The 19,633-nt window shown below is 32.3% G+C and overlaps 1 long non-coding RNA gene across 2 annotated transcripts; it reads left to right on the top strand.

Moving 5' to 3' along the window:
• Positions 1–8,954: 8,954 nt before the first annotated feature.
• Positions 8,955–14,733, top strand: LOC132273955 (uncharacterized). Of its 2 annotated transcripts, none has more exons than XR_009470306.1 (4): positions 8,955–9,234; positions 12,541–12,664; positions 12,841–12,942; positions 14,086–14,733. It is a non-coding gene; the product is annotated as an uncharacterized LOC132273955 (long non-coding RNA). The 2 variants fall into 2 exon arrangements; XR_009470305.1 differs by lacking the exon at positions 8,955–9,234 and adding an exon at positions 10,418–11,205.
• The last annotated feature ends 4,900 nt before the right edge of the window (positions 14,734–19,633 follow it).

The raw sequence follows: 19,633 nt of genomic DNA, 5'->3' as shown, positions 1-19,633 counted from the left end.
GTGGTATCAGAGCTCACGGTTTAGGAACTCATTATTTTTCATTATAGTTGCATAAATAATAGGTATAAATAAAAATATATACGGAGTATATAATTTATTTTGTTTTGAAATCATCATTTATATACATACTGTTACAGGTATTTTGATTGGTCCATGGTACTATTTTGAAATTTCCATACATACGCCATATTGCCATTAGGTTCTTGCATGTTGGGGTCCGTTTGTATTATGCTTTGTGTATACTAGATATAGACAAGCAAGATGAATCATGCATGTGATTGATTCTTGATGCTTGTGCGTAATACATGTGATTGTAATTGTAACTGAAAGTGTAATTGGATGTCATAGTTTATGTTTTGTTATATTTAACATGATGTCAATAGTTGTTTAATGATTACAAATATTTATTTTTATCTAAAATAAATAAATAAATAATAAAGTATTAAATACACAAAATATGTGTATTGATTTATTTTTTGGATTTTTAGAATAATATGTGTGTTTAGAAATTTGTTCTTATTAGACATATACATAGATTATTGTTTTATACCTAAACATACATACATGATAGAAAGTCAATTTTAGATTGATTCAATTATGACCTCTAGGTTCAGAAATAAAAAATAATACTAATAATATTTTATTATATATATAAAATAAAAGCATATTTTATTGTATTTTCGGACTATTAAGTTTTTTGGATCGAACTTACCTAAAGTTGGATCGATCAGTATGATTATGTGTGTATAATATTAAATGGGTAACTTAATGATGAATTAATTATTGTCTAATTCAATATTCATATTATGTGAAGATTGGTAACTATTAAAGTGGCTCAATTATAATGATTGATGAATATTAATTTTTGTAGTAGACATAATTAATGATAAATTAGTTACTAGCTAATTTAATATTCATATTATGTAAAGGTTGGTAGCTACCAAAGTGGCCCAACCATATTGGTTGATGGATATTAATTTTAGTAGTAGACATAATTGCAATATTTCATTAATTATGATGTTTATAATTTCTTGTGATATTCATAAATATTGAGTTTATTTAATTATGAAAAATAATTCTCTAAGGGAATTGATTTTCAAGTGATTAAATGAAAATTAAGGGATTGTATGTATTTTTTAATTTGGTAAATATAGGATACCCAAAGATAACTTATCTGTTTAATTAAATAATGCATCACCAATGAAAGTATACATATAAATACAAATAAGCATCATTATTAGTATTTTATAGTTGTCACCCAAAGGGGTACTATAGTTATACATTGTATTTATATTTTTAAGTTATATAAACGTGTTGTTAACTCAAAATATTATTGTTGTGAGCATTTTATTTTATTATATTTGTTTTATTATATCTCTTAATGCGCATGCTACATCTGTTCTGATTCTCAATAGAATTAATTTCTCATAATGGAATGAGTAAGTTGAGTTCAAAATTTAGATGTGTTAAATCTTGATTTAACATTTTAAATTGAGAAACCTACTATTATTACTGATAAAAATAGTGAGGAAGAAAATATTCTCCATAAAGCTTGGGAGAGATCGAACAGATTAAGCATTATGTTATGCGAATCATTGTTCCCCATAATGATAGTGTTACGGAATATTTGATTATAAGAATGTTTTTGTATTGTAGATAAATATCTAAAATGAAAATTATTAATTGATATAACTACTATGCATTTTTTTGTTGGTACTCGTACCATGTATGAACGTATTTTTAGATGACTAATGTTGCTGCAAAATTGAGAACCTTATGGGTAATTGTAAATGATAATTTTCTTATTCAATTTATTCTCAATTTCTTGTCTATTTAGTATGGGTCATTTCGAATTAACACTATTAAAACAAGTGAAAGGTGAAAGAATTGACCATTTTGTCAATTTAAGAGGAGACAAGACTTAAGTAACAAGGTAATCATTATATTCATCTGATAACTCAAGAAGTTATAAATAAATTTTGGGAATAAGCTTGAAAAGGCATTAAGTGAGCAACACCCAGAATTAAAAGATTCAGGTCAATTTACTAAAAGAAATGAATGTAATAATGAAAAAATATTATTAATGTATTGAACACTTTTAGAAAGATTACATGAAATATAAAGAATGATTCGAAAAAGAATGGTAAGCTTTTGGTTTTTGTATATTTCGAATTACTTATTGAAATTCTTTTTAATACATGATAGGTTGACTTGAGTACTAATGTTTATATTTCTAATAGATGGAAGAATTTCTTATGGCCTAAACCACAAATTCAAATAAGAATTTCTTATTTATGATAATTAGGAAAAAGTTTTGTTAAAACCATTGTGACATTATGTTTAATGTTAGACAGTGGATTTTATTTAAATTATTTTAAACTTTTTATGCTTATTCAATTTTTCATAATTTGATTTTATTTCAAAACTTTATGTTAATGGTTTTTTATTTAAATTTGATAATGATGTTTATTCAAGAAATTCTAATTTGTGAGTTATGGTATTATTGTTGATGATTTTTGTAAATTCAAATTTGATAATTTATTTATTAAAACCCTTTTGACCTTGCATCATAATGTTATAATTAAGTGTAGCTCAATTAATGAAAATTCATTTATCTTGTGGCATAAAAGATTGGATAAGATTCAGTGAAAGATTAAGAAAATTAGTAAATGATATGATTCTTCTGTATCTAAACTTTATAGATTTTGGTGTGTGTGTAGATTGTAGTAAGGGTAAACAAACCAAATACACAAAGAAATGAGTCACAAGAAGTATAGAGTTTTTTTTTTTTAAATTACTCATACAGACATTTGTAGACCTTCTGATGTTCCATCTTTTGGTGGAGAAAAGTATTTTATTGCCTTTATAGTTTATTTTTTCACGTTATGGATATATCTATTTGTTGCATGAAAAATCTTAAGCAATAGGTACTCTTGAAGTATACATAAAAGAGGTTGAAAAATAACTAGATATAAAAGTGACAATCATAAGGTCATATAAATGTGGTGAATATTATGAAAAATATGATGAAACGGGTTAATACTCTAACCGTTTGCTAAACTCCTTGGAATGCATGGTATTTGTGTTCAATACACTATGCTAGGCATGCCACAACAGAAGCGTGTAGCTGAAAGGCGTAATCGTACTCTTATGGCTATGGTTAGGAGTATGTTAAGTAATTCCTCATTACCCATAATGTTGTGGAGTTTGATGTATATACAAGTTGGTAGGGGATAAAAAATTATATGCTCATACTTAGGAAGACGTTTTTATGAATATGTGGATAATTATTAATTCACAATTGGTTATTTGTTCCTTTTAGCTGGAGGAACAATATTATGAAAAAGTGTAAAGTAATTTATTATTACTTTGTCTATTATGAAATTTTAATTTGTAGCATGCTGTTAGGTAATAATTTATGGTTGCAGAATTTATTTCAGGACTTGGAGTTATGAGTACTATTTTCAGATTGCTGAAAATTTATGCTGCAATTGTTGATCTTCTTGTATGAAAAATTATAGGTATTCTAAAGTTGAAATACTTTATCATTAAAGAATATGTTTAGAAACAACGAATGTCTATCGAACATATAAACACACAACTTATGACTACCATCCAAGACATTTATGGAACATGTTGAAAGAATGGGCCTTGAATGTAGTCAATGATGATTATTTTTTAATTGTGAATTGCTTAATAGTGCTTATATATATTGGATATTTTGCGCTAATTAAATGTGTTTATGATATTTCCTATTAATTAATGTATATGTATGTATTATTTTAATAAATGGTAATATGAATAATCTTGGATAAGACATTATTGTTAGATCATTATTGATACTTCTCATTTATAGATTATGTTGAATAGGTTACTAGTGTTGTGGTACATGGAAGGGACTGTGTCATTTTGGGATATACAACCGCCATGACTTGCATTGGTAGTTTATTTACCATGGTATTTATGATGACTAACTTAATAAGTCAATCTGATTTATGGTGCACACAAATGACTATTTTACTAAACCACTACAGAAGTTATCATATGTGCCAAGTGGAAGAATGTAAGATTATTTATTTAATTGTGGCTTACATGATTTAAACATGTGACATATTATTTGGTAGTTAAATAAAATAGATATCAGATTAATATTATATTATTTGGACAACTTATAAATGACCTTTTTGGTAATTACTTATTGGAGAAGTGTTTTCCTTTGTTATTCCTTACTTTGATGGAAAATGGAATTAAGGTTACTAAAAAGGAAAACTGGTCTTCTCTACCTTTATAAAAGTGCATACTCCCATTAGTTATGTACGCGAATGAAAACAACACGTATAATGTTTATGTGTGCAAAAGGCCAAGAGAGAGAAATCAGTTTCCACACGTTTTGACTATTGTTTGTACTTGCAGTTTATCACGTTGTTCTTCGGCAAAAAGGATCTCGATATTTGGCTTGATCTCAACAAGATTTGCAATTACAGATCGAGTTATTTATATCTAACTATATTTATTTTTGCATTATAGATTATGTGAATATAATGAAGTTCTAAGATTATGGGATTCATGCTTATTTGTGATGAATGGCTTAACACGAATTAATTATAGTTTACAATGATCTCTCCCTCTCTAATATCAATCACATCTTCCTCATCCTCGTACAAATCATTATATTTATTAAAAACAAACCAAACTCCTCAAGTGGTTTAGTTGATCCAAAAACCTTTAAATTTTCAAAGTATTTGACAATCTGTAGATTGTCCTCAAATCGAACAGTGTTCTCCATTCGGAAATAAAGAGGGGAAAGAAGAGTTAATTTAATTTGAAGCATGAGGATTGGAAGAAGAAAAAGAATTGAAAAAAATTAAAAAAAGAAAAAGAACAAACCTTTTGAAGAGAAAGTATGGAAACTTCTCTATTCCTCTCACGCATGATTTTTTATTGTGCAATCTTTTGTGAAACAGGTTCATCAACTATGATTTGGGCTTCACTTATGCCCTATTTCGGTTTCGTTTTAATCCTATCAGCTTTAGCAGACTGAACAAATGGAATACACCACATTTTTTTAATACATAATATTTTTTGAAGGCTGAAATTTGTATGAAAAACTTATGTTCATACCTGATTTAGTAATAGCTTATTCTGTGCTTTCAAGATAGTGTCTGCAAAGCATTTCTTAAGCGTTGCAGCACGGATAGATTGAATCCCGAAAACCAATGTCTTCTTCTTTGATTGCAATCACCAATAAGGAAATTGCTTTGGGTAGAGGAATGGGTATAGGACAGAACTGAAAAGAGAGAGAAAGAAAAAGGGGAAATTGAAGGTTTTCAGAGAAATACTTATTCACTGCGTTTAGCAGTTCCTTTGGTGAATTCTGTAATCAGACACTCCATGAATAGAACAGAACAATCCTTAGTTTCGGTATGGTACATAACAATAAAAAAAGCTTTGGGCAGAGGAATGGGTATAGGACAGAACATTATGAGATGAAGGCTTTGGTTCGATGAAGGGCTATATGGTGTTTGAAATGAAAGCGAGGAGGAAAGGAATGAGAACTGAATAGTTTCGGTTCAAATTGAAGTGATAATCCAAAATGGAAATTTTAGTTTAAGAGAGCTTTCTAAATGCGAGGGTTTTTTTAGATCTCACCGCTTTCTCTTTCTTGTTTTTCCAAGTAATCCCAAGAAGTAATCCCAGTTCTTTGGGAATAAATTGGATTGTATTTAGTGCTTTAGTCACAAAAGTTGAATGGATTTAGTCAACTTAAGAGTTGAGTTAAATGTCTAAGACTTGAGGGTCATTAATTCATGTGAGTGTGTTATTCAAAATTACAAGTTCAAGTCACTTCTGTAATTTTATGGTAGGAAAAATATACCCAGTATGAAAGAACCAAAATTTTAACCTGAATTCCACTCTAGTAAAATCTAGAACACTTGATATGCCCTTTTTAAAAATAAATAAATAAATAAATAAATCCTAGCACTCTAGTGATTTTTCTTTGAAGTAGTTTGAACTTCTTGAAAGAATATTCAAAGTGTAAAAGGTTTTGAATTTCAATGCTTTAAGATATTTTGAAAGAGTTTATTCTTTAAATTTTACAAATTTTAAAATTTTGCTTTGCTTTGAAAGCTTGAAAAGTGACTTTTTAAAAGAAGTCATGAATTGAATTTGAATGATAATTTTTTTGAGAAAATAATGCATTAAATTACTAAGATTATTTTTGGTTCGTTCATAAAAACACCAGTTTTGATGATTAAGCAATAAAGAATCACGTTGAATTTAGGACGTTCGAATTTATAGCTCGCCCCTTGAGATCTCTTGACTACTAGACCATACGTGCGCATTGACCTCTCTAGGTTTTGATATGTTACTAATATTGACAACATTAATGTTAATTCTCTGTTTATTTTATTTTACGATTCATTTTTTCTATTTTTGAAACAAAAAGAGATAAAGGCAAATTTCTTCTTGAATAACCTGAACAAATTTTGAGATTTTATACAGAATTTTTCTTCTTCTTTAGAATTTGATTTTTATTTATAAAATGTAATATTTTACTGTTTAACTTTTTATTTTTTATTTTTTATTTTTTTAAAAAAAAGAAAGAAAGAAAGAGAGGAAAAACTAGTATAATTTTCACTTATATGATCAAAGTTATTCTTTGTATTTGAATATACAACATTTAGATATTCAGACCCATTTTTTTTCTTTTGTTTAAAAATGTGTAACGTTTTTTTTTTCCCTGGCAAACAAACAAACACCACTACAGAAACAAAACAACATGAGTACACAGTAACAACAACAAGATATGGGGAAAAAAGGAAACATGAACCAATGTTGTTTCACACCAAAAAAGGCTATTGAAGCGTTTGTCCTCAGCATGGTCGATTTCTTTTTCATGTCTCCAAACATGACTATCTTTCAAAGGTTGAAACAAGAGTGGACTAAGAATGTAAGACTCAGGGATACAGGTGGTGGTTGGTCTACACCTTATATTATCAGATACCCATCTTGGCCTTTCACAATCCACGAGGGTGGACTGATGCTTCAGTGAAATTCGCACTTGGGTCGCCCACAAAAACATCTGGACTTTGGGTCGGGCTAGATAATAAGCCCAAACCCCATTGGACCAGCTAACTCTAAGGCTGCACCGTTCATAACCCAACCCACAGGGTCCATCTCCCCAAAATAGGATATAGCCTTATAGTGTTGAATAGTTACGTATTCTCCATGCTGATGGATCAGGACCATCATTATAGTGTTGACTTTTGGGAAGCCGTCTGACAAGCTAACAGCTGGCACGGATACCTAGGAAATCGTATCATCCCCAGCGACCAAAGAGTAGGCAAAGGGAAGTTCGCCGGCAAAATTGCCTTTGCCTACATCTAGGGCAACATAGAATAATTTGCGAATTGGACGATCAATCAAGACACCGTTGAGTGATTGAAGTTAGGGGTGGCAAAGTTCGATACAACTTACCAATACCATACACACGAATTAAATGAGTAATGGGGTTTACTATAAATGGATTCGTGTCGTAAACGGGTTGACACGATTAATTCGTTAAGTTAAACGTGTCATGTTCAGATTTTAAAGCTTAACCTGGTTTAACCAGTTTAATTAAACGTGTCACCGTGAATCCGTATAACCTGCTTTGACCTGGCAAGGGACATTCAGGTCACTTCATAGTATACACAAGAAACCCTACATATCTTTAGTTATTAGACTCATTAGTCATTACGCAATACGCAGTGGCAGATTTATCTTCTCTTCTCTTCTGTCTCTTTCTCCTCTTTCCTCTTCAGAGTTCAGACAAGAGAACTCCCTTTCTCTCTAAATTCCTCAGTCATCGATCTGTAATTCTATATCATCGTTCATCGATTTAGCAGTCCTCCATCTCTATCATCGTGAGCTCACCCAGATCTCTATCTTCAGTCCAGTCTCCAGTCCTCCGTCTTGTACAACTCAGTGAACTCACCTGGATCTATCTTCTTATTGCACGCACCTAATTCTTCGACAACTTAGTGAACTCATCCGGGTCTATTTTCTTGTTTAGGTAAAATACTAATAATTCCATCAATCATTTTATCTATGTATATTGTGTTGCTTGTAATCCGGTCTTGCATTACCTGTGATTTTTATTATAAAATAACCAAACGAAATGGGTGTGATTCGTTAGTGTACTAAACAAATCATTTTAGTTTCAGCCCCTTTTATTCTTCATTGACATCAACTTTTAAATTAAAAATATAAAACTTTGTATTTGATTTTAATGATTTAACCCATTAATTAATAATATAAAACAAACTAATAATTTTAATGATTTTGCCCATTAGTTTGTATTTTTATTTTAATGATTTTGCCCCTTTTATTCGTTAGTGTACATGATGATCGTAGATATCGTTTATTTTTTCTCTACACATAAGTTTTCTTTATTTGGTTATGTTATAATAATAACCAGCAGAATATTTTTTATTAGCCCCAATGTCTAAATCATTTTTAAATTTTAAAATAATAATTCCTGCAATCATTATGTATATTTTAAAATTCTTAACGAAAAACTATTTTTATTAGTCATTTTTCAATCTGTTTTTTAAACTTATTTCAATCTATTTTTTATATTTTAATATGTTTGTGATTTGTGATGGATCTTGCATAATAGTAAAAGATTTTTCAACTGATTTGACTAAATCTTACCAAGAACACTTGATGCTAAGAACAAGTCCTTTATAGATTGGGTCAGCTCAACAAGTCCTTTAAAGAATATTAAAGAATGCATGTGAACGTGTGTGTGTGTGTGTGCATGTGTGTGTGTGTGTGTGTGTGATGTTCATGTGGTAATGTTTGCATTGAAATTATTGGCAATATTTAGATTTGGATTGACTTTAGTATCCTGACTTTAGTATCTAATGATGCAATTGGAAATCAAATTATCTATAATGATGACCCGGCGGTTCTATCACAAACTATAGTATTCTTATTTTGCATGCATTCTTTAATCCCTTTGTTTCCAACTTTCCATTACATGCATTATTTTATATTTCAATCTGTTTTTCTTTATTATTTTTATTTCATTTTTTTTTAATTTTTTATCTAAACTTATTATACACTTACCTGTTTTGTAGGAATTTGTACTTTTGGGTATTTCAAAAAAGAGTGCTTGCAGATTGCATAAGGAAGTTTTTGAGTTGCGAATTTGTTACCTTGACATTTCTATTAAACATTTTTATTTTGGTCGGTAATAACTTATGACTTATTACTTATTTTTATTTCGGTCCGTAACTTATGACTTATTTTTTTTTCAGTCTGTAACTTATAACTTATGATTTGTGACTTAATCTTCATCTTTGGCTTTTAATCCCTCTGTTGGACTACATTACAAAATTTCTAGCAATGTTTGTTAGTATTTTAATCTTTGGCCACTTTAAATAGGTTAAGTGGGTAAACACCTTAAACAGATTAAACGAGTAAACATGTTAAACAGGTCGTGTTTGGTGTGTCTAATACGACTCGTTTATTAAACGAGTTACGCGTATCGTGTCGTGTTACCCCGTTTAATAAATATGTCGTGTTTGGACTTAGGATATGTGACACGATTATTAATCGTGTCGTGTTCGGATTGACCTGTTTAGTGTTATACTCCTAATTCGACACAACATGATTATGTTGCCACCCCTAATCGAAACTCAAACGAACTAAGATTTCTTATGACACATGGTCATAAACCATAAGTGCCACCGTTCACCACTACCATGCAAGCCATCGTCAGACAGTTGCAATTATGATGTGAAGGAAACCAGGCTAACAATTTTGGAATGCCAGTCCATCTCTCATACTTTTGCTGCATCAGTTGATGTGGAAACCGAGACGAAAATAAAAGAGATTGCACCGGAATATCACCGGCAGTGGAATTGCAATCATTAACAAAAACCCAGCTCTGATTATGGCGAACAATTGAAAACCTCTTCACCAAATTCTTACCACCTTGACCAAAATATTTGGCATCATCCAGCCACAATCTATAAGCACGGCTAACAGAAAAATACACCTCATTGATAACAGGTTGACCCGTCGTAGTAAACCAACGAGACAAGAACCATGGCGGAAGATAGAAAAAAATAAGAAAAAACATAGACAACAAAAGATAACAATGAAGACAGAGAGTAAGAAGAGAATTACGCAGAAAGAAAACTTTACTGACGCCAGGATCAAAAGGTAAAAGCATCCAACTCTGTCTAAGGCACCAAAACCCCGGTGTTACCACCATCGGCTTACCGGTCCGGGGAAGCAAACCCACATGTCATTCTTACCCCACACGGGCCACACCATAGGCACAAGTGATGCAAGATTCGCTGGAAGCCAAACCATGGAAATACGTCTAACGTAAGATAATCTCAAACTTTGAGAACCAGTGTGACTTATAAGCATGTATAAATAGAGTAATATGGACAAAACAAAAAGAGAGCACAAAAAGCATCACAAGAGATGCAAACCAGAAGTATCTCGTGAGATGCAAACAAACAACAAACTAAAGGCTTAACTATAAAAAAAAAATAAAAATAAAAAATAAAAAAAAACTAAAGACACCAAACATTAATTCACACCAAAATAACAAAGATGGCTTAGATCCTCTCACCATTGAGCATCCCTGCATGAAAAGATGCTTCAGGTTATTAGACTCTCAATATTCTTTGAGTCGGAGCATTTTCTCAGCAAAATAGAAGCTAGCCTGCCTTTAATGCAACTTTTGATTAGGAGTTTTTACATATAAATGGGCTTAGGGCTCCATATTTACTAAGTGGCTGAATCAAAATTCCATAATTTCAAGAAAATGAGATTGACTAAAAAATTATATGGACATGAACTTTTACTGTTTAGGAATATTGTGTTGTCTAAACTATCGTTCTCCCTATTCCAACACATTTATCTGATTGACCTTTTTTATTTACTCGCCCAATCTAAGCATATCTGGCCAATAAACCCTCATTCGTGCATCAAAATATTAGAGATGCGCCTTCCCTCTCTATCTCTCCCTCTCTCTAACAGCAAAGCAAGATTTGCGGTAGCCCGTTCTCTGTTTCTCTATCCAGCGAACATGGAGGTCTTTTCCACTTCGTTTCTCTTTGATGACTGATTCTATTCGGTGTGAAATCAAGCCAGACTTAGGATTTGTCTCTCTCTCCTTCACTCTTGAGAGCGTTTGAGGTAATTTTTCATCTATTTTCTATGCATAATCCGTGATTCTAATATGAGTTTATATTTTTTCTTTTGGGTTTTTCATCTATTTTGCGCATTCAATCCAAGATTGCATATTCAATCCAATTTATGTCGATTACCCCTGGCTGAACTGAGTGATTTTAAAATATGTTTTTTTTTTTCTTACAATATGTTTTATAATTGAGACATGGAAAGGGATTTGTTTTTCCTTGTAGAACTTTATAAAAGAAATAGCAATTATTCTCTTAGAGTTGGGCAAGAATTGTCGGAACTGTAAATTTGATAGAACAGTTGGGATTTACATAACAATTAGTAAAAAATAATTGTAGTATACTACCTAAATGACACCCATATTTGTGAGGATTTTATAGGATTCTTTGGACCACTGTAGAAACTTAGAGAAAATACTAATTCGTTGAAAAAGAAATCCAGAGCTAATTGGTTTGAAATTTAGAAAATTTTTTAGTTTCCTCGGGATATTCTTGCCTCGAGAATTATTTTTCGAAGGTATTGGCACCCATATCCACCCATGGATGTTTAGCTTCTCCACAAATGTAGTTTGTATCAGGTTTCGCACAAGTTTGAAGAAATATTACATTGTACTCTTGAAACCACTAGTTTAGTTTACAGTGGTTAGGATCATCTTTCGCTGGCTTCCACTAGTTTAATTTAATAATCTCATTGCAAATGGATTGTGGGACATGAGATTGATAATCTCTATCTCCCTCATCCACATTTTTACTAATAGTTTGACATGCTTTCCAACCAGAGTATTATGTGTTGGATTTTCTTTTATATATATGCAGTATTTTCTTAGAAGAAATAAAACTGTTATAAAAGAATTTTAAAAAGTCATTGTAAAGTGGTAGCAATTAGTGCACCAGTAAAGAAGACAGAAAAACCAAAAATACGGCAAAAAAAAAAAAAAAAAACCAGGAGTCATCACCCCAATATTTGTGTCATAGACATGCATGCTCGTACGCTTCCACTATAGGAGTCTCTGAGCTCCTTACATGTCAAACCACTTTTTCCTTCTGTTATCTATATACTCACCAACTATAGGATAATGTGCTATAAAAGTTATAGCCCTAAGTTATTCTTAATTTTATTAGTGCACATTGATCATATGTTTACACAATCACAAGCGATGTAGTTTTATTTAATAGATAATTTATAATATTTGAATTGATTGCTACTATTATTTTTAATTGAGTTTACATTTATCAAACTTTCTGATTGTATCACTTATTGGCATATTTAACTGATATTCGTTTCTAGCTTCAATTCTAAAACTAAATATCATATCATTGTATTTTGTAACAGTTCCTACGCTAAACTGATTGCAAAGTTTCTAGATGAGAAACTTCATTCTAGAAATAAGAGTACATCAGAAGAAGAATTGGGGCATACACTTGATGAAACCTTGGTTTTATTCATATTTATACAGGTAATGTTAATGTTGTAACATAGCAATAAAATGGACTTTTACATAATTCTTTCATTTCTATATTAGAATTCATATTTCTGCTCTTGTTGAATTTGGTTTGCCAGTAATTTATATGTTGTTATTTGTCTTTGTAATATAATGAGAGACATCTGTCATTTTATTTCCTGTTGATTTAGGGCAAGGATGTAATTGAACCATTCTATAGGACGGATCTTGCAAAAAGGTTACTGTTAGGAAAGATTGTTTCCCCTGATGCAGAGAAGCTCGTGATCTCTAAGGTGATAATTGTTTTACTTTTAAATGCATTATTATAGATCATATTTCATCTCTTTATCATAATAAGAAGTCCTCATTGCTATATAGTTGAAGACTCAGTGGGGAAACCACTTTACCAACAAATTTGAAGGAATGTTCAAAGTGTGTATTTTGTTTATAACATGCATCTTTTGTTATCGGCTTTTGATTGAATTATATGTATGTGATTACAAATCATGAGATCTGGTTATTCTGGGTTGCTGATAACTGCTGATGCACTATAAAACTTTTGAGGTTGGTTTCACTTAGGTAATAACATTTTCTTCCATAACTAATGTTTTCCATATTTCTTGAGAGTAAATAGAGTTCATTAGAATTTGAAATTAATAACTGTGGCAATTTGACTTTTAGGAATAAATAAATATAATGATGACATTCAACACCCCCCCATGCATGATCGGATGCTTCCCATATAGGAGTTTAAAGATAAGCATCTTATCGGTATAAACAAGTCTATAATGCCGATCATTGAGAGTTTAAAATTAGTATGTCCACGTTGGGGTTGCAGTTCAGAATAAATGAGTGAAGGATCTTCATTGTTTGGGTTTTAGAGGAGTGGAGAGATGATATATTGTTAAATTAATGTTGTGGTGATACGTGGAAATGAGAACTTGGGACAGACAAAACTCTATCCCTAAAGAGAAACACCCGTCCTAAAAGTCCATTACACCAAAATTTTCATAAATTTTTTCCGCCCAAAAACTTTCGTGGGCGCGTTTTTGGGTTAATTGGGACAGAGGCATTTTTTCGTCCCAAAAATCCCAGCTTTTGAGGTGGCTTTTAAAACCATCCTTAATAATTTGCCCCAAATATCCAAAATTCTTGGAGTGTAGTCAGATATCATGCATAAAAAATTAAAATAATTGACTCTGGCCATGGAACTCCATAAACTTGCACTTATGATGCCAACTATTTATGTCTAGGTATAGAAATTTAAATTCACTCATTCCTACACTATAAGTGCATTTGAAACCATTTATAGAATCTTCCAAAAAAAAAAAAAATCAATCAATCTATGAAGTGCAACTAGGTACTCATAATTGGTAATTTGTTTCATGTTTTCAACTCTTCTATCTAATGTGTTTTTGTTGGTAATTTATTTGTAGATGTTGAATACCCGGTGTTCTCCAAGTAGATTCAAGGAAGCGAAATGCAATTTAAGTGAGGAAAAAAAAGGTGGTCGTACAAGAGATTGGGTTTGGGTCCCTGTTAGACATTAAGTGTATCAATTTAAAATGCAAACTATGTTCATGGTTTGTAGAATACTTTGATTCTAGAACATCCCACCTCACCCTTGAATGTGGCGATCAGATCCTTGTTACACCAAGTGACATTGAAGAGGTGTTTGGCTTACCCTCGAGAAGAGGAGAAGATGTGCCAAACTATATTATAGAAAATGTGAATTGGTTAGAGAATAGTAATTTTGTAAAAAATGGTGCAATAGAAGTGCAACATTTCGCGCATCAATTGGACGTTCTTCTTGTTGGGGATGACTTCAAGAGGGCTTTTGTCTTTTTCACTTGCAGATCATTTCTATCACCCATATTAAAAAACGAGACAAGAAAAAAGTTGTTGGGGGCGATTGATAATGTGGATGCTATTAAATCATACAATTGGGGGAAGTTTGTTTTTAGATTGGTTGAGAAAAGACGTTGTATCCTATAAAGGAAAGGAAGGAAGAAAATGTTGTAAATAAATACATGGATGCTTGTTCTTTCTCATGGTATGTTCTAAGATATAATATTTATAATGTGTCTATCATTTTATTAGGAACATCATACAAATAGCATAATGTTGCACTTGTATCACATAAATATTGAAACATCTGTCCAAATGTATAGCACTCCTCAAGAGACTCATATGGGGACTAAGAACATAATTTCAATACCAAAATAAACCACCAAAGGGACAATAGAGATTCAACTTAGAATAAGTTACATTATACTTAGAAATGTTTTCCAAAGAAGTTAAAAATACTAGTACAACATAGTGATACTAATGCAGTAGCAGAACTTCAAGAAATTAATAGTGATTACAAAATAACTTCAAGAAATTAATAGTGATTACAAAATAACTTCATTTTTAGGGCCTTAAATTAATAATTTCATTAATAATCTTGTCGTATCACGAACAGTGCAACGCCCTTACATTTTTAAATTGGGATTCAATTCATTTAATACGAGGTCTAAGATGGGAAGCACCTTCATCATCAGCAGCAGCAATGTAATACCCCTAGTTTTAAAAGTGTTATAATTGGAATTTTAATATTTATTTTATTGTTTTCATTATTTATTTTATTTGTTTTTGGTATTAACGTGGCTAGGTCTTTTTGTGCATTAAATTAAGTGTTGGGTGAATTTAAATGTTTATGAATTAAATTTATTTGTTAAGTGATTTTAAATGATTTATGTGTTTATTTATTTTTCTGTAATTGAATTAAATACATTTGTAATTGTTTAAATGTTTTGTGAGTTTAGTTAAATAAGTTAGTTAGGTTTAAATTATTAGTGCATTTAAATTGTAATGTTATTTAGGGTTTAGTCTTTTACTACCTCACGCCGACTAAACTGGGCCTCAATTAGGTTTTCCATGGTGGATTAGGGTTTTGATTAGTGCCTATATATAGACTGTAGTATGTCTTCAAAAAGGGTTGAGAACCTATACATGTACAGAGAGAAAACAAAGAGAATAACAGAGAGTTATCGGGAGAATTACAAAGAGAGATAAAGGGAGGAAGTCTAGGGTTTTGCCTTGGGCTAGGGTTGAACCAAGGAGGAGGAGGAGCAGTGTTTGGCTCGTGGATAAAACCAAGAGCAACAGAGGTGGAACAGTCGTTGGAGAGTTCATCGGAAAATTCAGAGACGGTTAAGGCAAGTTCTTTCCTTTCTCTCTCCCGTTGCCTGTGTTCTGTGCATCCTTAGACTGTCTCTAGGGTTTTAATGGATCACTAATTAAAGTTTACATGCTTGTTATATGCCAATTCAGATATCTGTATGCATGGAATTGTTCTGTTATAGTTCTTGTATCTCTGTGTTTTAGTCTGCGTTAAAAGCATGTTAAATCGGTAATGACTTTAATCACTGTAATTGAATTGAACTATTGTGAACAAGTCATAGGGATGTTATTGGATGTTTCTAGGACTCTTAAGACTAGGTTTAAGAAGCAACAGAGGGGTAGGAAAGGGTCGAAGATGGAGCAGATCGTCGGAAACGGCGAAGAAACAAACCGAGGCTCTCAAAGGAGAGAGAGCCGGCTCCCCCTTGTGGGAGAGCCGGCTTTAGGCTGATTTGAGCCTGCTCTAGGATTTTAGAGCAGGCTCTGTGGTTTTGGGTGTTACAGCGTGTGTTACAGAAGCTTTAAAAAAAAACTTAGAGAAGGCTCTTGAAAACTTAGAGAAGGCTCAATCCACTTAGAAAAGGCTCTTGAAAACTTAGAGAAGGCTCTCCCTTAGTTGGAGACGTCTCTAGGTAGCTTAGAGCCTTCTCCAGTTTTTTTTAGAGAAGGCTTTGTGGTTTTGTGCATTATAGAAGTTTAATTATGCACTGTTGGTACAAACTGGGTTGTTTTCAGCTGTGTTTGGGTTACTGTGATGGTTTTAAACCTTAAGTCATGGAGTATTAAGGGCCTAGGATGCATTAATCTATCTATATGCTAATGTTGTAAACCATAGGAAAATCTAAAGCAAACTGGAGGCAGGTTACAGACTTAACGGGTCGGAAGGATGTAATTGTGCAAACTGTGTCTAGCAACCAAGAAGGGTTGGAACATGGATTCCAAACATTATATCATGATGTATTAGAGCCACTTTTAATAAATTAAGGTCTTAGTACTCATGGATTTAACCGTAGGAAAGTGTACCACGGTACAGGTGGTTAACGGATGGAAGGAGTTCAATTGCCTAATTTAATTTTAGCAATTTAACGGAATATGTTTATATTTTAAAATCTTGTTTTGGTTGCACACTAGGATTATTTAATTAACAAGTTTGGTCTGTGCATAATTGGATATTAATGGTTGAAATGCTAAATTCCTTTTTGCAATTCATGGATTTAAACTTGGAATTTTAATTGTTGTAATAGTAAGTATTACACTAAAATTACTTGGATTAGGATTTGGCATTAGATTGACAGAACCTAGTTATCAATCTAATTGGATGTTGGCTTAGAATTAATTGAAGAATTAAATATATATTTTCTGTCAATTACCTTGATGGATGCTGGAATTTAACTTGACGAATTAGTAAACTTTATCTCGTTTAATTACATGGATGGATTCTGAATTTTTTAGTTGATGACTTGTTTCAAATGCTGTGTTTATCAACTATATGGATAATGTGGACTTTATTTGGTGTACAGTATAAAATGTTACATTATTTACGGATCATTTGCATGTATGCACCGGTATGGGACGGTGTCATACGGAGGGACGGATTAGGTCACAACGCTAATTCCTACCTATTCATACATATGGAATGGATTAACTAAAACAGTTAAATCCTACATGGTTTAATGTTAGTCAACTAAAATAGTTGAACAACATACTGGATGGTTGTTTATATTTCTATATTAGGAAGGATAGGGATTTAATTAAAACATTTAAATCCTAATTAAATGTTGTGTCTCGAGCGACGAACAGTTGAGCGGCACTACATTGGTTTGGAATAAGGGTACGGATTATAAAAACATAATTCTCCTTATATTTAAGTCCGTGCGGTTGAATAAGTTGAACGACTTACTGGATCTCTTATATAAGTCTGTGTGGTTGAATAAGCTGAACGACTTATTGGATTTCCTATTGATGGATAGGAATGGATTTTAAATATATTATTATGGTACCGCGATCTGAGCTTGAGTCTCATAGTCGACGGTTAGGGTACGTATATGTTGTAGGATGCATAGCTAGCTATGTTGGTTGAGGTATACCCTGTTAGGCTTAAGTAGTCATACCCATTCAGGTGCGTATTGCATGTTGTCTTCTATTCAGGTTGAGACCCTCAGCATAGTTTAGTGAGAGTCCTGTAGTGTGGATATATATTTATCTATTACGGACTATATAGATATGGTTGAGACATCTAGGATGTATCTGCGTATCGGGTCTCTGCTTGGATTGTAGTTAAGATAGAACTTGTTCGTGGGTCTGACCCACTATTATTTTTCAGGTAACGGACGGTTCCAGGTCTTAGAGCTGGTTCGTGCTAAGCAGAGACGACTACTCATTCTACCGACGACGTAGGAGGTTTCTTCATGGTTTAGCAGTGGACTTCTTTTCAGTTGTTCGCTTTCCAGTATTTGTTTTGATTAGGGGTCCACCAGATGGATTCCCGAGTTGTATTTGAATTTGAAAAGTTGGATGTATCAGATTAATACTTTATTTATAAAATTTTATTATGAGGTTTTCAGTTTTGGGTTATCATTCTAGTTTCTTTTCAGTAGTTTTATTTATTCCTGTTTCCTTAATTGTATTCTGTGTTCGTTTCTTGCTAATTGGTTTGATATCCTCGGGTAATCGGGCGTGGGCCTTGCCAACCTACATCCGGAAATCCGAGGGTATCACAAGCAACAACAGCTGGAATTGATATATCATGCATGGGACAGAAGACGTGAAATGTTCGCATAGTTTCTATTATGTTTTAACACTAAATCATGGATCAACCATCTCATAAATATTTAAACATAATTTATGGATGGCATAACATGCATGCGAACAAGGAATCCCAGTTATGGTCCATTTCAAACAACTATAAGACATTTCAGTGCCAAATACCACTTTAAATGGTTTTCTGTGTCGATCATATATTGTACACTCAGTATTCGAAACACGCATCAAACTAAAACCAAGTGCAAAATCTTGCTCATTTTGGATTTTTTCCTCAATATGCTTCCCAACCGGGATAGTCCACTTTTGAACGTCCAAACTCTTTTGGTACAAAAATTTGTTGAGTCTTTACATGTGTGTATCCGTGAGCTTTGTGATTGAAAAAACCCTATCTTCTTTAACCCTTGCATTGAAGGACTCTGCTTAGTTGGTGTATAATTTATCCCAACGCTTGGATGTAAACTTACCATTTAATTAATGTTCTGGTGAATTCTAAAACCCAATCGCATAACTCATCCCGAAATACCCGCATAGCAGCCAATGCATTCTCATATTAGTCTAGAGTTCGAGCATATGCAATTTTTTCGAGTAATTTTTTGATAGTTTCTATACCCGAAGTCCTCAATCGTAAACTTTGTCTCCCAAGAATGGATGTAGAAAAATTTGCCGTTAAGTGACGAAGACACCATGAGTGGTGTTGGGAGCCAAAAATATCTCTAATACAACTTATTAAGCTCGGATGCTTGTCAATAAAAATTGTCACAATGCGACCATCTGGAATCTCTTTTACCTTGCTCAAGAACCAATGCCAATCATCATCATTCTCAGAAGAAACAATAGCATATGTCAAATACCACAAGCCTTTATTTGTATCGAAACTCGTTGCACCAAGCATTGTGCCTTTATAATTACCACTCAATTGGCAAATATCAATTGCTAATATAGACCTACAATAGTTGATGAAACCTCGGATGAAGCACCCATAAGCTACAAATACTCACTTAAATCTCCTATCATCCGTGCACTCCCACGATGTAATTGTCCTGGAAATATATTCTG

This window comes from Cornus florida, unplaced genomic scaffold, assembly GCF_030987335.1.
Source record: "Cornus florida cultivar Cherokee Brave unplaced genomic scaffold, ASM3098733v1 CherokeeBrave_3.0.0_Hap2_Chr09, whole genome shotgun sequence".
NCBI lineage: Eukaryota > Viridiplantae > Streptophyta > Magnoliopsida > Cornales > Cornaceae > Cornus > Cornus florida.
The sequence above is the reverse complement of the archived record's forward strand: the minus strand, read 5'-3'. Positions and strand labels throughout refer to the sequence as shown.